Source organism: Oryctolagus cuniculus, chromosome 11 (genome assembly GCF_051225735.1).
Source record: "Oryctolagus cuniculus isolate XC-2025 breed Fujian yellow rabbit chromosome 11, ASM5122573v1, whole genome shotgun sequence".
Lineage (NCBI taxonomy): Eukaryota > Metazoa > Chordata > Mammalia > Lagomorpha > Leporidae > Oryctolagus > Oryctolagus cuniculus.
In genome coordinates, this window is record NC_142877.1 from 68,269,884 (window position 1) to 68,285,911 (window position 16,028).

At 41.7% G+C, this 16,028-nt stretch overlaps 1 pseudogene; it reads right to left on the reverse strand.

Annotated features, from left to right (window-relative positions):
- Positions 1 to 15,059: 15,059 nt before the first annotated feature.
- On the reverse strand, positions 15,060 to 15,805 carry LOC138844384 (cyclin-dependent kinase 2-interacting protein pseudogene; annotated as a pseudogene).
- Positions 15,806 to 16,028: the final 223 nt, after the last annotated feature.

Here is a 16,028-nt window from a genome sequence, read left to right on the forward strand (position 1 = left end):
GATAACTCAGATAAAATGGACACATTTCTTAAGAAACAACCTCCAAAACTCCTTTAAGAAGAAATGGATAACCTGACTGGTCTTACATCTTTTAAAGAAATTTCATTTGTAATTAAAAACCTTCTAACAAAACCTCACCTCTCCTATTTAACATCATCTCAGAAATCCTGGGCAGTTCAGGAATAGAAGAAAAGGAATTAAAAATCTACTATACTACGGTATAGTAGATAAGATATTGTTTACAATGTCCGCGTTCTATATCTGAGTTCATGGGTTCAGTTCCCAGTTCCTGCTCTGGATTCCACTTTCCTACTAACACATGCAGCAAAGCAAACTTCAGGCTTCTGGCACCCACATGAGAGACCCAGCTTCAGTTCTGATCTTCCGACTTCAGTACCAATCAGGGGGCCGGCCAATCATGGCAACTGGGGATGAACTAGAGGATGTGAGTCCTGCCAGCCCTCTCTCCTCTCTGTTTGTACCTCTCAAATAAAATAAATACAAATGAAACAGATATAATTAGAAAGGAAGAAATAAGTTGTCAAGAAAAATACAAGGAATCCGAAATGTTACCCTAATTTCAAAGTATCAATTTAGCCTACTCTGGTTTCATGGACCCATAGGTTTACTGGGCCAGAGAAAAGTATTTTATTGCAATAGCAGTTTCTGAGTGTCATCATTTTCTTGTGTTGATTCCTCCAACAAAATTTGCAGTGGGCAACCTAATGAAGACTAGATGTCATACATGTGGTTAGGGCACCCAGATATTTTATTCTGTTGTCACTGATAACCAGGAACTGGCAATGAGAGGGAAATTTGACTACAAAAATGCATAGCCAAGTTTTTGGGGTGATATAACTTTTTATTTTGAATATGGTGGCAGTTATAATAGAATGCATTCGACATAACTAGAAATCTTTACCCAAATGAGTAAAATTTACTGTATCTCAACTATACTTTTTAATTGCAAAAATTGTAGAGAAGGTTACAGTTAAAAGTACTGTTTTTAAAAATGGATCCCAGTCTCAGGCATTCAATTATTCACTCTAATTATCATCACTTTCTACATTTGCTTCAGTCTTGAGTTTCCATTCTGGGTTTCTATTTGATGATTGTGTGGAGAGATTGTTTCTTATGTAAGCTAATAGAAATTTAGTGAGAGATGTTATTATTGTACCACCTTAAAATCATAAGCAGTTTTCAGTCAGTGACTTTATAAGCCCCATGAAAGCTGTCTCCATAATTCTATGAGAAGGGAAGCAAATGCAGTCATGAGGCATAAGAAGGTAAATAAATTTTCTAACTTCATTGCTAAGCCAACCAGTAGAAACCAATTCAACCTGTCTTATCTGCTGCAGTTTTGTGATTGTCCTAACGGGGTCTGGCTACTACTATTCAAGGTCAAAATATACAACCCAAACAACCTGGCTAAGGGAGAAATCAGGCGCTGGGGTAAGATTACCAAGGTAAAGCTAGACATGCAAAGATGAAGATCTGAGACAAAGCAGACACAGTTAACAGGAAGCAAGGAAGGCCAAGAGCTTTGGAAGTCTGAACCAGGCTTTCAAGCCATAGTGGGACAAGCCAGAGGTCAAAGAGGAGACCCAGAGGAAATTTGACCCTCCAGGCTTTCTGCTGAGAAAGTGAGGGTGGGGTCAGGGAAGCCAACTGCTGGCTTAGAGCAGAGTCTGGTTGTACCTGTGGTATCTTACACATTTTTTGATTTATTCACAGATTAGCCTTGGTGTGCTTAGTTCACTCATGCTGCTCCCCTGTCAAGGTCCAGAACTGAATGGTAAATTCAGCCAAACAGCTGATTTTGTGGAATAAAAAAGCCAAGGAGTTGATTAAGTTGACAATGTCATCAATTTGTGAGATGATTGGTGCTCCCAGGACAGAGCCTATTCATAATCATTCTTGCTTAACATTTCCAGAAATTATTTTATATTTAAACAGAGATATGGAGGATCAGGAAGAACAAAATTTGAAATCCAACTGCAGTAAAAAGCACTGCTGTTCCTAGGTACATAACCATAGACAGTTAAGAATCTCTGAATCTTACTGCCCCATAAAGAACATGGGATCAACAATATCTGCCTGTTGAGATAAATAAATGAAATAATGTTCATAAAGTACATATTACATAGAAAATAGTCAATAAACAATAATAAATAATGATTTTTACAGCCAGCTCTCCATATTCATGAGGTCCAGTTCAGTAGATTCAACCAACCATGGATCAAAAATATTTGGAAAAAATACTGACTTTTGTTGTCACTATTCATTGAACAATGCAGTAAAATTATTACATAGTTTTTAAAATATTTACTTATTTATCTTGAAATTCAGAATTACAGAAAGAGAGAAAGAGGGAGAGATCTTCTGTCAGTTAGTTTAACCCTTAGATGGCTACAATGACCAGGGCTGGACCAGGCTGAAGCCAGGAACCAGGAGCTTTTTCCAGGTCTTCCACATGGTGGCAGGGGCCCAAACACTGGGCCATTTATGCTGCTTTTCCAAAGCCATTAGCAGGGAACTGGATCAGAAGAGGAGCAGCTGAGATATGAACAAGCACCCAATGGGATGCTAGTCTCAGGCAGCAGCATTACTGGCTACACCAAAATGCCAGCCCCTATTTACATGTCTTTTGCATTTCATTAGATATTATACGTGATCTAGAGATGATTTAAAGTATACAAGAAGATATGTGTAGGTTATATGGAAATACAGTTTAGGGGACTTGAATATATGCAGACTCAAGTGTGGGAAATCATAGAATCAATCCCCACCTACTGAAATATGACTGGATTTTACAATATTTCCTGCTTAAGTTGAAACTTGGACATTTATCTGGTCCAATCAAGAAATATTTATTAAGTACGTACTAGATGCCACAAATACTCTTCTAGGTATATGGGATTGGACAAAACAAAACAAAAACAAAAAAGCCACAAAACTCTGTGTTCTTCTGGAACATTCTATAGGCATATTTATTATATATCATCCACATGGCAACAGATATTTCTCCCACTGAGCTCAGAGTAGAATTTCTCATGCCACTGCAGTTCCATTGGTCATGACTCAGGCCACTGAATTAGGCCTACTGCGAGAATGGCTTGTACATTTCCAAATATTTCATGAATATAATAATATTCTGCTAAGGACAGGGTCCAGTTGTGAAGCATGAATATTTATCAACAATTTGAACTCTGCAGATCTCTTCATACAGTTACACCAGTAACATGGCTGATATATCAGGATACTTGCATGCTGCAGGGGACCGAAGACTCAAACCCCAACTGGGAGGCACTTGGGGTATTTGAGTAAATGAGTCAAGAAGGCCACAGCCATGCTTAAAGCGTAGGGGAAGGCCGTGAAAAACTGATTTGTCTATAAAACAAGCAGCCACTAGGACTTCTAGTTGGTATTTGGGGAGAAAATGCTCATGATCAGATCTGATTTTTCAGAAGCCGAAGTCTTAATTACGTGAAATTCAGTGATCTTCAAAATAAAATCCCTCAAATAATAAGGATTCAGCCCAGGAGACATCAGTTTGCAACCCCAATAGAACTTGAGAGGACTACATTTTTTACAAAGGAATAGTATAAATAATGTGTAACTTTTTATCATCCAATACACTGAAAGATATTCTTTAAAACAGCAAAGTGCCAATGGCAGAGATTTAAAGTTCTGTTTATCTGTTTATTTTTTTTTTTTTATCTGAGACCATGGTTGTTATCCAATGTCTAAGAATGTAGAGCTCATTTGGTAGGTCCCATCATTTGTGGAAAAGCTACAATAAGGCTGAATAATGGTGGATTAGGGTGCCCTTAAACCTAATGTCCTGTGGGCCCTTGTAACACTAGCATGCAAAGGCTTGTTTGTAGTTGCAGATTTTGTATTTTCTCTTGACATGGCTGCAATGAGAAGGCACATCTGTGAAGAGTTTGCCAGCATGTCAAGAGTAACAGCGCTCTTGAAGCCATTTCAAATGTCATGCCAATCCTTGCGCATAACATCTTTAAAAAGATTGTTGCTTTAGAAATCTTAATATTTCAAAAAAAAAAAAAACGAAATGTAATACTTCAGCCACTTAAAAGTGCAGCTCTTTTTCACTAAGCAAAGTTGAACTTTTTAAACTTCTTTTTACCAAACAAGCCTCTTTTTGGTGGTGAGCAAATAAATTAGCATGTGGGTCCTAAGTGCTCTTAAAATCGTCTTGCTATAGACCTGTCCACTGTTTATAATTCGCGAATAAAGCTAAAAGTAAAGAAAGCCTTTCTCTGAAGCTTTATGAGCATTTTTCCATGAAGCAGAAGTCAAACAGAAGATCAAAGAGATCTGACAAAATGCTCCAAACTGGGAGTAGGGTGGGCTGAAGGGCGGTGAAAAGAAACCAATCGTCCCAGATAGTTTGGGAGATATGTCTTGTTATTTAAAAATAAAACAAAACTAAAACATGATAGTCTGAGTGTATCAAACTGACATTTCTGAGCAATGTCGTTAAAAGTATGTCTTTGATATTTTACCCATTGCATTTTAATAGAAGTTAGCCAACCATCTGACCATGTGGCAGATATGAACACAGTCAGGTGAATTTCCTCTCTCCCTACTCCTAGCAGCAATCCTTCTTTGGACTTCTCTGAGTATGCAGGGGTGGACTTTTCAGGTTTACAAAGGATTAATGTACAATCTTGAATTGTCTTGAGCAATATAATGCATTCTGTATATTTTGAATGCTAATTCATTGACAGTTTACCTTTTGACGCACTACCGGTATAAATGTCAAATAACTACTTGAAAATAGAAAAATAAAACAAAAGAAACAAAATGAATGTATTTGCTGAAAAGGCATGAAATCTATATAGCCATAATTGAACCCTCAATAAGTCTGCTTCTAATCACTCATTGGTATTTAAATATATAGCAACTACTCTATTAAATTTAATTCCTTTCTAAATTTAATGACAGTTATTTGAAATATATGCCCACAGATTATTAACAACATTTTAACAAGACTTTTTAACCATGGAATGTGAGTATGAATCCATCAGATGTCAATAAATCAATTATTATTTAATGCAGAAACCAGAATTGTTAAATCGAAGCACACCCAAGTGAGAATAATTTGAAAACATTTAAATGAAAAATAATTTGCCAGGGGTAGAAAGTCCATCTGTGAGCTGCTAGTACTATTTCAGAGTAAAAGTAAGGATATATAATCCTAAAATATATGGCCGGCGCCGCGGCTCACTAGGCTAATCCTCCGCCTTGCGGCGCCGGCACACCGGGTTCTAGTCCCGGTCGGGGCGCCGGATTCTGTCCCGGTTGCTCCTCTTCCAGGCCAGCCCTCTGCTGTGGCCAGGGAGTGCAGTGGAGGATGGCCCAGGTGCTTGGGCCCTGCACCCCATGGGAGACCAGGAAAAGCACCTGGCTCCTGGCTCCTGCCATCGGATCAGCGCGGCGCGCCGGCCGCGGCAGCCATTGGAGGGTGAACCAACGGCAAAGGAAGAAAGGAAGACCTTTCTCTCTGTCTCTCTTTCTCTCACTGTCCACTCTGCCTGTCAAAAAAAAAAAAAAAAAAAGGATATATAATCCTAAAATATATTTATTTGTATGAACATGTGCATTTGGAGGAGCACAATTAAATTTTCTTAATTGGGAGTTGATTTTATCCAGAATACCATTTTAACCTTATAAGTCAAGTGGTTTTAATTTTTCTGTCGCCAGTTAAATACGTGTTAAACATATTACGTACTATTTTTATTTTGTGGATTCACAATCAGCTTTTTTTTTTTTTGTAAAGCAATCCTTTACATCAAACATAAAAAAAGTTTTTTCAGGTTATGCTGTCCACCAAGTCACTGTCCCTCAAGCAGAAGTCGTTCATCTGCGTAACTGTTTCAGACTCGCTTCCTTTCTGATGGCCTGCGGCTGCTGCATCTTTCTGGGGAGCATGAGTGGCCCACGGGGCCCTTGCGTGGACTTCCCCTTCCATGTGTCCTCATCCTCATCTTCGGGGCATTGACTGGGACCAGAAATGTAGACTGGCGAGTTCATGTGATGTAAGCATCTCAACCTATAAAGCACATCAGTAGACACTCTGTAGCATGTGCCGTTTATTAGGGTTTCCATTAAAAGTATTATGTTTCCATACTTTACAACCATAAAAGAGTAAATAATTTCAAAGGATTGCTTGATAGGAGACTTCTGTTTTAAATGGAACTTGGAAATATCTGGGAAATCACTGGAATAAATGTATTTAATAGACCCAATGCTGTGAAGTTCTTTCTGTTTTCTTAAGCACATAAAAAGATATACCATTTCCTCCAACATTTTTTTAAAATAGGTCTTGGTTTGGGGTTTTTCTCTGTAACGTTTGACATACAAATATTTCTTACAATGCTGTCATTGTTCTCTTTCTTTCTTTCCTTCTCTTTTTGCTTTTTAGTGCTGAGACTGACTTCTCAGCACCAACAGGTTCTGTTCTCCTTCACACCCTAATCCAGAGGATAAGTTGGAGCTTAAAATCAGAAGGTAGCCTTACATACCACCAAAGAAAACCTGCTGCACAACTTGATCAGCTGCATTTTTTTTAGAGAGAAAACAAATTCCATCTATGGGACTAGGTAAATATTTCATCAATCTGTGCTGTATGGGAAACCAATACAGAATTTTTTTCACGGAACAGATTAGATCAAGTTAGAATAAAGTCATTTAAAAATATCGCTAATATCAAACATTTGAGGATAAGTTAAGTAGTCCATAAAATATTCACATATTATTATCCAATTGGAATCGTCCAGATTGGCTGCCTCTGTATTCCTCATTCTCCAAGAAATCCCAAGAACTTCTTGATTTTGACTGAGCAGATGCAGCCTTAGATAGCATTTTCTTTTCTCAGGGTCGTTGCATTTCTGAGCACCAGCCAAAGTCCATCAGTAACAACAAGCCACCAGACACTGATGAGTAGATATTGCCTTGGCTGAAAATCATTTGATTTCCCAACTATAAAAATTAGAAGTCTCACCAAGGTGGACATAATGTTTGTAAATTAAACAAATGTTTTAATGCTACATGTGAATTTTTAAAATGTTTCATTTATGTACTTATCTTTTATTTTTTTTTAAGATTTATGTATTTGAAAGGCAAAGTTTCAGAGAGAGGGTACACAGAGAGAGAGAGAGAGAGAGAGAGAGAGAGAGAGAGAAAGAGAGAGAGAGAGAATCTTTTTTCTGCTGGTTCACTCCCCAAATGGCCAGCACAGACGGGGCTGAGCAAGACAAAAGCCAGGGGTCTCAAGCTCCATCTGGGTCTCCTATGTGGGTGCAGGGGCCCAAGTACTTGGACCATCTTCTATTTTCCCAGGAGCATTCACAGGAATCTGGGTGAGAAGTGGAGCAGTAGAGACATGAACCAGCTCTCTGATATGAGATGCCAATGTCGTAGGCAGCAGCTAAACCAACTCTGCCACAATGCTGGCCCCTATCATTTAATTATTTGAAATACAGAGAGACACAGAGACAGACAGTCAGGGATGTTCTACCCACTAAGGGTTTACTTCCCAAATGCCCACAACAACCAGGCCTGGACCAAGATTAAGTCAGAAGCTAGAAACTCAATTTGGGCCTCTCAAATGGGTGACAGGGACTTAAATACTTGATACATCACCACTTCCTTCAGGGGCGCAGAGCAGCAGGAAGCTGGACTTGGAAGCAGAGCTAGGACTTGAACCCAGGCACTTCAAAAATGGAAATGGATGCAGGCATTCCAACATGCGATGAGGGCATTCCAAGCAGGATCTACTTCCTCTGAAAAACATCTACCGCTTAGACCAAAAATTTAAACCCTCAATAACAACTTTTGGAATAATAATAAAAAAAAAGTGAGCAAGGCTCGTTTTCAGGTGGGTTTCCCTGATGGGAAAAGAGCATTCATGCTGATCATACCAGACTTGCATGACAGGCTCTGCCGAATCCTCACGACCCCTCCCAGAATCTTGATACAGGTGAGGGAATGGAGACAGAGGGATTCAGGAAGTTCCTCAAGATCCCAAATTCAGTGGTGTAGTTGGAATTTCAGCCCAAGATTGCCTGAGTCCAAAACTTGGGATCTTAGCTGCTCTACCCAATGCCCCTCCTGTTTCTGAGCTAGGCAGGGCCAGAGGCCGAGTTCAGAGACAAACCTAGAGAGAGGGGTGACTCTCAGGAGGTGAGGACACCATCAAGAAGGAAGTCACACGGCAGCCCCTCTCAGGGTCAAGAGGCCCTCCTGGCACAGCAGCGGTGGTTGGCAGGGAGGCAAAATGGGAGGTGCAGGGGCAGGCTCTGGGGTCTGGGAAAAAGACTGACTGTCCCAATGCCATCAAGCAGGAGGTGAGTAAGTTTTATGCCTCCTTCTGGTCCCGACACAGACTCCAGGGTCTGTATAGTGGTGAGCTGGCGGGTTATCCTGAGGCAGGCAAGTGGAGAGGAATGAAGGCAGAGAATGCATCTCAAGGTACATCTTAAGGAGCCTTGCCCTGCCCATCAAAGTGATGTAGCCCCTGCCAGCATCAGGACCCTGTGTGGGGAAAGCTGGAAAAGTCAGCAGGGGGAGAGAAATCCAAGGCAATGAATCACCTTGCCTGGCGAGGAGGGGCAGTTCAGGCACCAAAGAGAAAAACAGGGCTCCCTTCCACAGCACTCAATCTCCTCAAAGAAGCAGCATAAATAGAGTCACATTTGCCAATGCAGGTTTCTAAATGTTTAAACAAGCCAGTAACACCACACAGATGGAGAAACTAACGCTTGCGGAAGTTAATGATTTGTACTGGAGTCACTCAGTGAGTCGGAGATAGAGCAGATGCAAGCCCCCAATCTCTGGATTCCCAGATCTGCACATAAACCATCAAAATACAAACCTTCTAGTCCTGAAATGTGCCCAACCCTCTGTCTGCTGTGTGGTCCCCTGTCAGCCTTCACTGTTGCACTACCCAGAAGGGATTTCTTTCCCCTTACGCTGTTTTAGGCTGCATGAGCAGGGCTCCATATTCTTTTTCTTTTATTCTTTAATTCACTTGCTAAATATTTACTGAGTGCCCACTATGTGTCAGATACCGTTCTAGATGCTGGCAACACCGCGGTGTCCCAAACAAACAACTTGTTCTCCTGGAGCGCAGATTCTAAAAGGGGCAGGTGGGTGATGAACGACAAACAAGAAAATATTATGGGTAAAAGTGGTGTCTGGACTATCAAGCAGAGCAGTAGGACAGAAAGGGACAGCAGGCCATGCTTCAGACTGAGCAGTTAAGGAGGGCCTCTTAGAGGAGATTTGTATAATTTTAAAAAAATTTGTTTGAAAGGCAGAGAGAGAGAGAGAGAGGGAGAGAGAGAAGTGTCAATCATCTGGTAGTTTCCTCCCTCACATACCCACAGTATGAACCAGCCTAAGCCTGGAGCCCTGAAATCTATCTGAGTCTCCCCCAAGAGTGGCAGTGACACAGGACTGGAGTCCGCACCAGTGCCTTTCTGGGTGTGCATGGGCAGGCAGCTGCATCAGAGGTGGAGCAGGCACTCTGACGAGGTATGTGGGCCTCCCAAGCAGCAGCCAAGCTGCTGTGCCACACACAATGGCTGCTTCAGACATTTTTGAGCTAAGCCCTGAATATCAAGCTGTGTGAAGTTCAGAGGGAAGTAGGTTTGCAACCAAAACACGTGTTTGGACTTCTCTTTAATTTGTTTTTTCTTCCACCAAAATAAATTATTAGATTGCAAGGTAGTGAACAGGAATAACACTAGTTCATTCTGAATTTTAAAGTTTCGTTGGCAAGCTGTGAGATTTTAACTACAATTAATATGAAATTCCCTACTCATTTCACAACAGACTAACACTCAGAAGTCTTATCAGGACAGGTTTATGTACAAAGGGCTCAAGAAGCTCAGAGAAGAGCTCAATGGCCTGACAAACACCCATCAAGTTATGCTCAACTCCATTGGCACAGGAGCTGAAACACTGGTCTGTCACCCTCTCTCCCATTTTAGTCCAGCTGGGCTCCTAGTTTTCCAGCAACCAAAACAATCCCTTTATAAAAATTATTTATTTATTTATTTAATATTTATTTGACAGGTAGAGTTACAGACAGTGAGAGAGAGAAACAGAGAGAAAGGTCTTCATTCCATTGGTTCACCCCCAAAATGACCGCTACGGCCAGCGCTGCGCCAATCCAAAGCCAGGATCCAGGTGCTTCTAACTGGTCTCCCATGTGAGTACAGGGGCCCAAGCACTTGGGCCATCCTCCACTGCCCTCCTGGGCCACAGCAGAGAGCTGGACTGGAAGAGGAACAACCGGGACTAGAACCCAGCGCCCATATGGGATGCCGGCTCCGCAGGTGGAGGATTAACCAAGTGAGCCACGGTGCCAGCCTGATTTATTTATTTATTTGAAAAGCAGAGCAAAGAGAGAGAGAAGAGAAAGAGACAGAGAGTTTCCATCTGCTGATTTACTCCATAAATGACTGCAACAGCCAGTTTGGGTCAGGCTGAAGCCAGAAGCCAGGAGCCAGGAGCTCCATCCTGGTCTTCCACATGGGTGGCAGGGGTCCAAGTACTTGGGCCGTCCTCCTCGGCATTTCCAGGTGCATTAACAGGAGCTGGGTAGGACAAGGAACAGCCAGGAGTTGAGCAAGCGCTCCCATGTGAGATGTGGGCTTCACAAGGGGCAGCTTAGCCCACGGCAACACGACAGCTGCCCCAAGACAATCCTTTAAAAAACAGAAGTCTGATCACATCTCTCTGTTACTCACAGCACCCTGAGTTACAAGTGTCTGCAGTTGTGGATCGTTGCGCACTGAGTTATGTCCCCCTGAAATGCACACGTGGAAACCCTGGCCGTTAGGGTGACTATGGCTGAGGACAAGTCCTTTAAGGAGATCATTAAGGTTACCAGAGGTCTTAAGGAAGGGGCCCTGATCCACTAGGACCAGCGTTCTCAGGGAAGAGGAAGAGGCACCAAACCTCTCTCTACCTCCACAGGCACACAGGGAAAATCCACGTGAGGAGATGGCCAGGAGGCAGCCGTCCTCAAGCCAGGGAGAGAGGCCTCACAGGAACCAGCCCTGAAAGGCCCTTGTCTTGGACTTCTGCATCCAGAGTGGGAGAAAAGAACATCTGTTTCCCAGTGCCGAATCCCTCGGTCCTGGCACTTGAGCAGACAGGTCCACAGTGTTGTCTGCTCTAGGGGACCCTTCTGGTGTGCTGCCCCTTTCTCCCATTGTGTCCCAGGCGTTTCTGTTGTTGTTGCTCAGTACTGAAGTCGGCTGTGCCGCATGCACTGGCGTCAGTTTTCAGATCACTCAGCTGTCTGCTGGTTCAGGTGATGTAAGTTTGCTCCACACCCATACGCAACCCCCACCCACACTAGCCTCTGAAGACGTCCCTGAGGAGCTTCATCAGGGAGCAATGCAAATACAAGTAGGGGCCGGCGCCGCGGCTCACTACGCTAATCCTCCGCTTTGCGGCGCCGGTACACCAGGTTCTAGTCCCGGTCGGGGCGCCGGATTCTGTCCCGGTTGCCCCTCTTCCAGGCCAGCTCTCTGCTGGGGCCCGGGAGTGCAGTGGAGGATGGCCCAAGTGCTTGGGCCCTGCACCCCATGGGAGACCAGGAAAAGCACCTGGCTCCTGCCATCGGATCAGCGCGGTACGCCGGCCGTGGTGGCCATTGGAGGGTGAACCAAGGGCAAAGGAAGACCTTTCTCTCTGTCTCCCTCTCACTGTCCACTCTGCCTGTCAAAAAAAAAAAAAAAAAATCCAAGTAGGAGAAGATTAGATGGGTTAGATGTGGCTGAAACTACTGACCAAAATAGTTTGCCCTGATATTTCTCCGGATCTTCATGAACTCATCAAGCTGGATAATGGAGTCATATGAGTCATATGGTTATTTAGATCTTCATGGAGGGTGGAGTGATTTCTTTCCAACTCTAATAAAATTTATAGTACCATATTCTTACTATGTTTAGTGTGACATTTTTTATTTTTTACTTTCCTATTTGGTAAGCAAAATGAAAAAAGAAAAAACAAAACTTCCCTTATCAACTTGGCATTTGTATTGAATTTTTGTTTGCCAATCAAACCTTTATTCAGTGTTGTGTTGGCATTCGAACATTATAAACACCAGACAAAAATATGTAGATACACCTTTAAACTGGTTTTGAGTCACTGAAAAATTGATGTCTGCCTCTAGAATTTAGGGGAATGAACAAAAGAAGTATCAGACAGTGATTAGTGTGATTGAGGTTAATGGAATGCATTTGGGGACTTCTACATCCTATGCTATTAAAGTGGAGAAAGTTAGTTTGAAGACAAAAAAAAAAAAGCAATATGAATAGAAGAGGTACCTTCTGGATCTAGCCCCAGAGTTCATTTTGGATCTTTATTAAACACCCTTCTGATAATAAGCTAGAGAAAGATAAAAGTTGAAACCATTAATGAACAATGCAATTAAGTTGATAGATTATGAAACATCCCATCCAAGTTACCAAAAATTGAAATATAGTGTTAAAATAAAGGTATGTTATACGCAGTGGGATTATAGGAATCTCCAAACCCCCATTTCTGCAATGAGCTCTCCAAATATTCATAAATCTAAGTAACTTCCTAGTAGGATATCTTAAACAAAGTGTAACGCGATACAAAAAGCTGAAATACATAAAAACAAGCTTTGAGTACTTAGCTTGATTTGCTGGAATTTATTAGGAAGCAGAAATGCCACCAAAATGGAAATTGTACACAAGGAAAAAAATCCTACCATACCTTTATCTAGATAAGCTGAAAGTGATACAATAAATGCATCATAAATTTATATACACAAATGTGTGAGCAACTCGTCCAGGGAGTGACAAGTGCAGAATTCTAGTGGAAAAAAAAAATAGTGTATGTCAAAGAAATTTGATCAGCTGCCAACAACCATTAGTCTCTTTGTAATCTTTTAAATATATAGATGAAAATAAACTTGTCATCTTATTCTGTCCCTCAAAGCAATATATTTTTATTTATGAAGTTATGCTAGAATATAAGATTATACTTTATTTGACACACAACATACACAGAGGGTATCTTGAGAAGATTTCATTCTTAAAAATGAAGACATTGATAAATCAATAGCCATACACCTCAAGGATAATGGTATAAGTCTGACCTTAGTCCTCAAATTCAATGTGATTGTGATCCTCATTCATCTTGCAGTGGTCAGTAACCACATCACAGAAACCACAGTATGTGATACATCACCACCAGCCAGCTCTCTAACAAGGAGAGACTTCAAATAAAGATAGCATTGAATTGTTTCATATGCAGAGGCCTGAGAGAAGCCTTCAGAATTAGGGAAGAATCCTTTAAATTTCACACTAAAAGGAAACATTTGTGCAGTTTTCCAGAAAAACCCAAGAGTTGTTGGCTGTGGTTACCACGGGATTACAGCGAGCCATGTGCTAACACTGTGAAGTGATAAACGTTCCCAGGGATGTGGCCTTACCAGAAGTCACTTAGCACTCTCCAAATTCACAGTGTGACAGGTTTCCATGGAGAACATCCCTTCAAGATAGTCCCTCATTTGGAATTCTATAATTCTATATCTCACACACCTCAGCAATAAAACACAATGTGTTACTTATTACCATTTCTGTAGTGAATAACCAATATTTTCCATCTTGAAACATTACTTCAGCAAAATGTTTCTGTTTATTGGGACATGATTTGAAAAAGGCTTGCAAATAATTTAAAATCTACTCAAGCAGTGGTATAGCTATATAGTTATCTTTCTCACTGCAACCTCAATCAATACCTAAAATGGGGAGGGTGTATGTGTGCGTGTGTGTGTGTGTGTGTGAGAGTGAGAGAGAGAGAGAGAGAGTCATCCATCACATTAGATTTGCTATTTAAAGACAAACAAATGGCCAATAGGTTTATGAAAAGATGATGAACATAATTAATCATCAGGGAAATACAAATCAAAAACACAGTGAAGTATCACTTCAGTCTTGTTGGGTTGGCTTTTATCAAAAAAAAAAAGATAACAAATATTTGCAAGGATGTAGAGAAAAGAGAACAATTGCACACTGTTTGTAAGGATGTAAATTATTCCAGCCCTTAAGAAGAACAGTATGGAGGTTCATCAAAAAACTAAAAACAGAATTACCACATGACTCAGCTGTCTCCCTTCTGGGTATACATCCAAAGGAATTGAAATCAGCATATTGGAGAGATATCTGATGTCCTATGTTCATTGCAGCACTATTCACAAGAGCTGAGATACAGCATCTAGCTAAGTATCCATTCACAGATGAAAGGACAAAGAAAATGTGATGTGTATGTGCAATTCAACCCTTAAAAAAAAGGCTGCTTCTGTTACTTGTGACAACATGGATGAAGGTCAATGACACTGTGAAATAATTCAGGTGAAATAAGCCAGACACACAAATACTACATGATCTTGCTTCTATTCAGAATATCTTTTTTTTAATATTTATTTACTTATTTGACAGGAAGAGTGATGTCGGTGGGGAGGGGAGATCTTCCATCTGCTGGTTCACTCCTCAAGTGGCAGCAAAGGCCAGGGCTGGGTCAGGCTGAAGCCAGGTGCCTGGAATGCCATCTGGTTTTCCCAAGTGAGTGGTAAGGGCCCAAGCACTTGGGCCATCCTCTGCTCCTTTCCCAGGCACATTAGCAGGGAGCTGGATCAGAAGTGGAGCAGAGGGGACTCAAACTGGCGCCAATCTGGAATGCTGGTGGCTTAACCCACTGTGCCTCAGTACCAAATACACAGGATTTAAACATCAGTTGTATCAGAAAATTAATATACTGTCATAAAAGTGTAAGCAATACAGATAGGTATAAAATAAAATCTGATATCAAGGATTTTCTGCATAAATGTAATATGTAAAGGACATCTAATTTACAAAAACCAGGTCACTCGTTCCTTTCAGGGACTCAGAAGCACTCGTATGTGTGACACTAAGTGGCAGGTGGCACCACATGAGGGGTGACCACGGCAGTGGCAGCCGTGCCTGGAGAGCCTGTGAGAAGCAGGTGGAATGATTCAGTGTGGAGGACCTGCACTGGCATGCAGTGGGGCTACACGGGACTGAGCAGACATGAGCAGACCTGGCAGAAGCCGGCAGCCTGGGGCTGGGACGCGGGGCTCGTCCAGAGCCATTCCGGGAGGTCACAGTTCTCGATGCCCCATTTCCAGCAGCACGCTCTCCAGATGCAGTTTGCTGGTACTGCACACATACGGCTGGTGCAGCCACATGGACAGGTAGCTCAGGGGGAGGTCGCGGTCTGCGGTGTGCGCCAGCTCTTCTGCCACGGTGCGCTTCAGGAGCAACTACTGCAGGTACATGTCAGAGAGCTTACGGGAAACCTCGTAGAAATGGGTTGTGGGCCACGTGTGAAACATAGGGGGCCGTTGACTCTGCTCCCCATAACGGTAATTTTCTAGTTCACAAATCCCCTTGGTAGTTGAAGACAGCTTTTCCATTTTCACCTGTATTTTGGTAGTAAACTGATTTTCAGGTTGGCGATATTATTTGCATCGTTGAGGGTTTCCCATTTTAGGATCGGCTGCATTGTCCTTAAGTTTTCTCACGCTGACTGATAAAACAGGTTTTCTGGGTATTGTAATTCTGAGAGTTTTTGCTTCCATGTGGTCCGCAGGTATCCCCTCTATTCAGAATCTTAAAAAAAATCAAACTTGTAGAGAATAAAGAATAGTGGTTCTCAGAAGCTGTTCACATGGGGGAAGGGTGTAATGGAGAGATATTAGTCAAAGGGTAGAGTTTCACTTTGACAAGAGAAAGAAGTTTTGGAGATACATTGCACAGCATGATGGCTATAGCTGGTAATAATGTGTTGAGTATTTCAAAATGCTAAATAGCATATTTTAAATATTCTCAGTACCAAAAAAAAAAAAAAAGCACATGAAGTGAAGAACGGACCAGATCAGAGAATATATCCTGGTTCTAATGACTAAAACATGCAAATATTGATCCTAT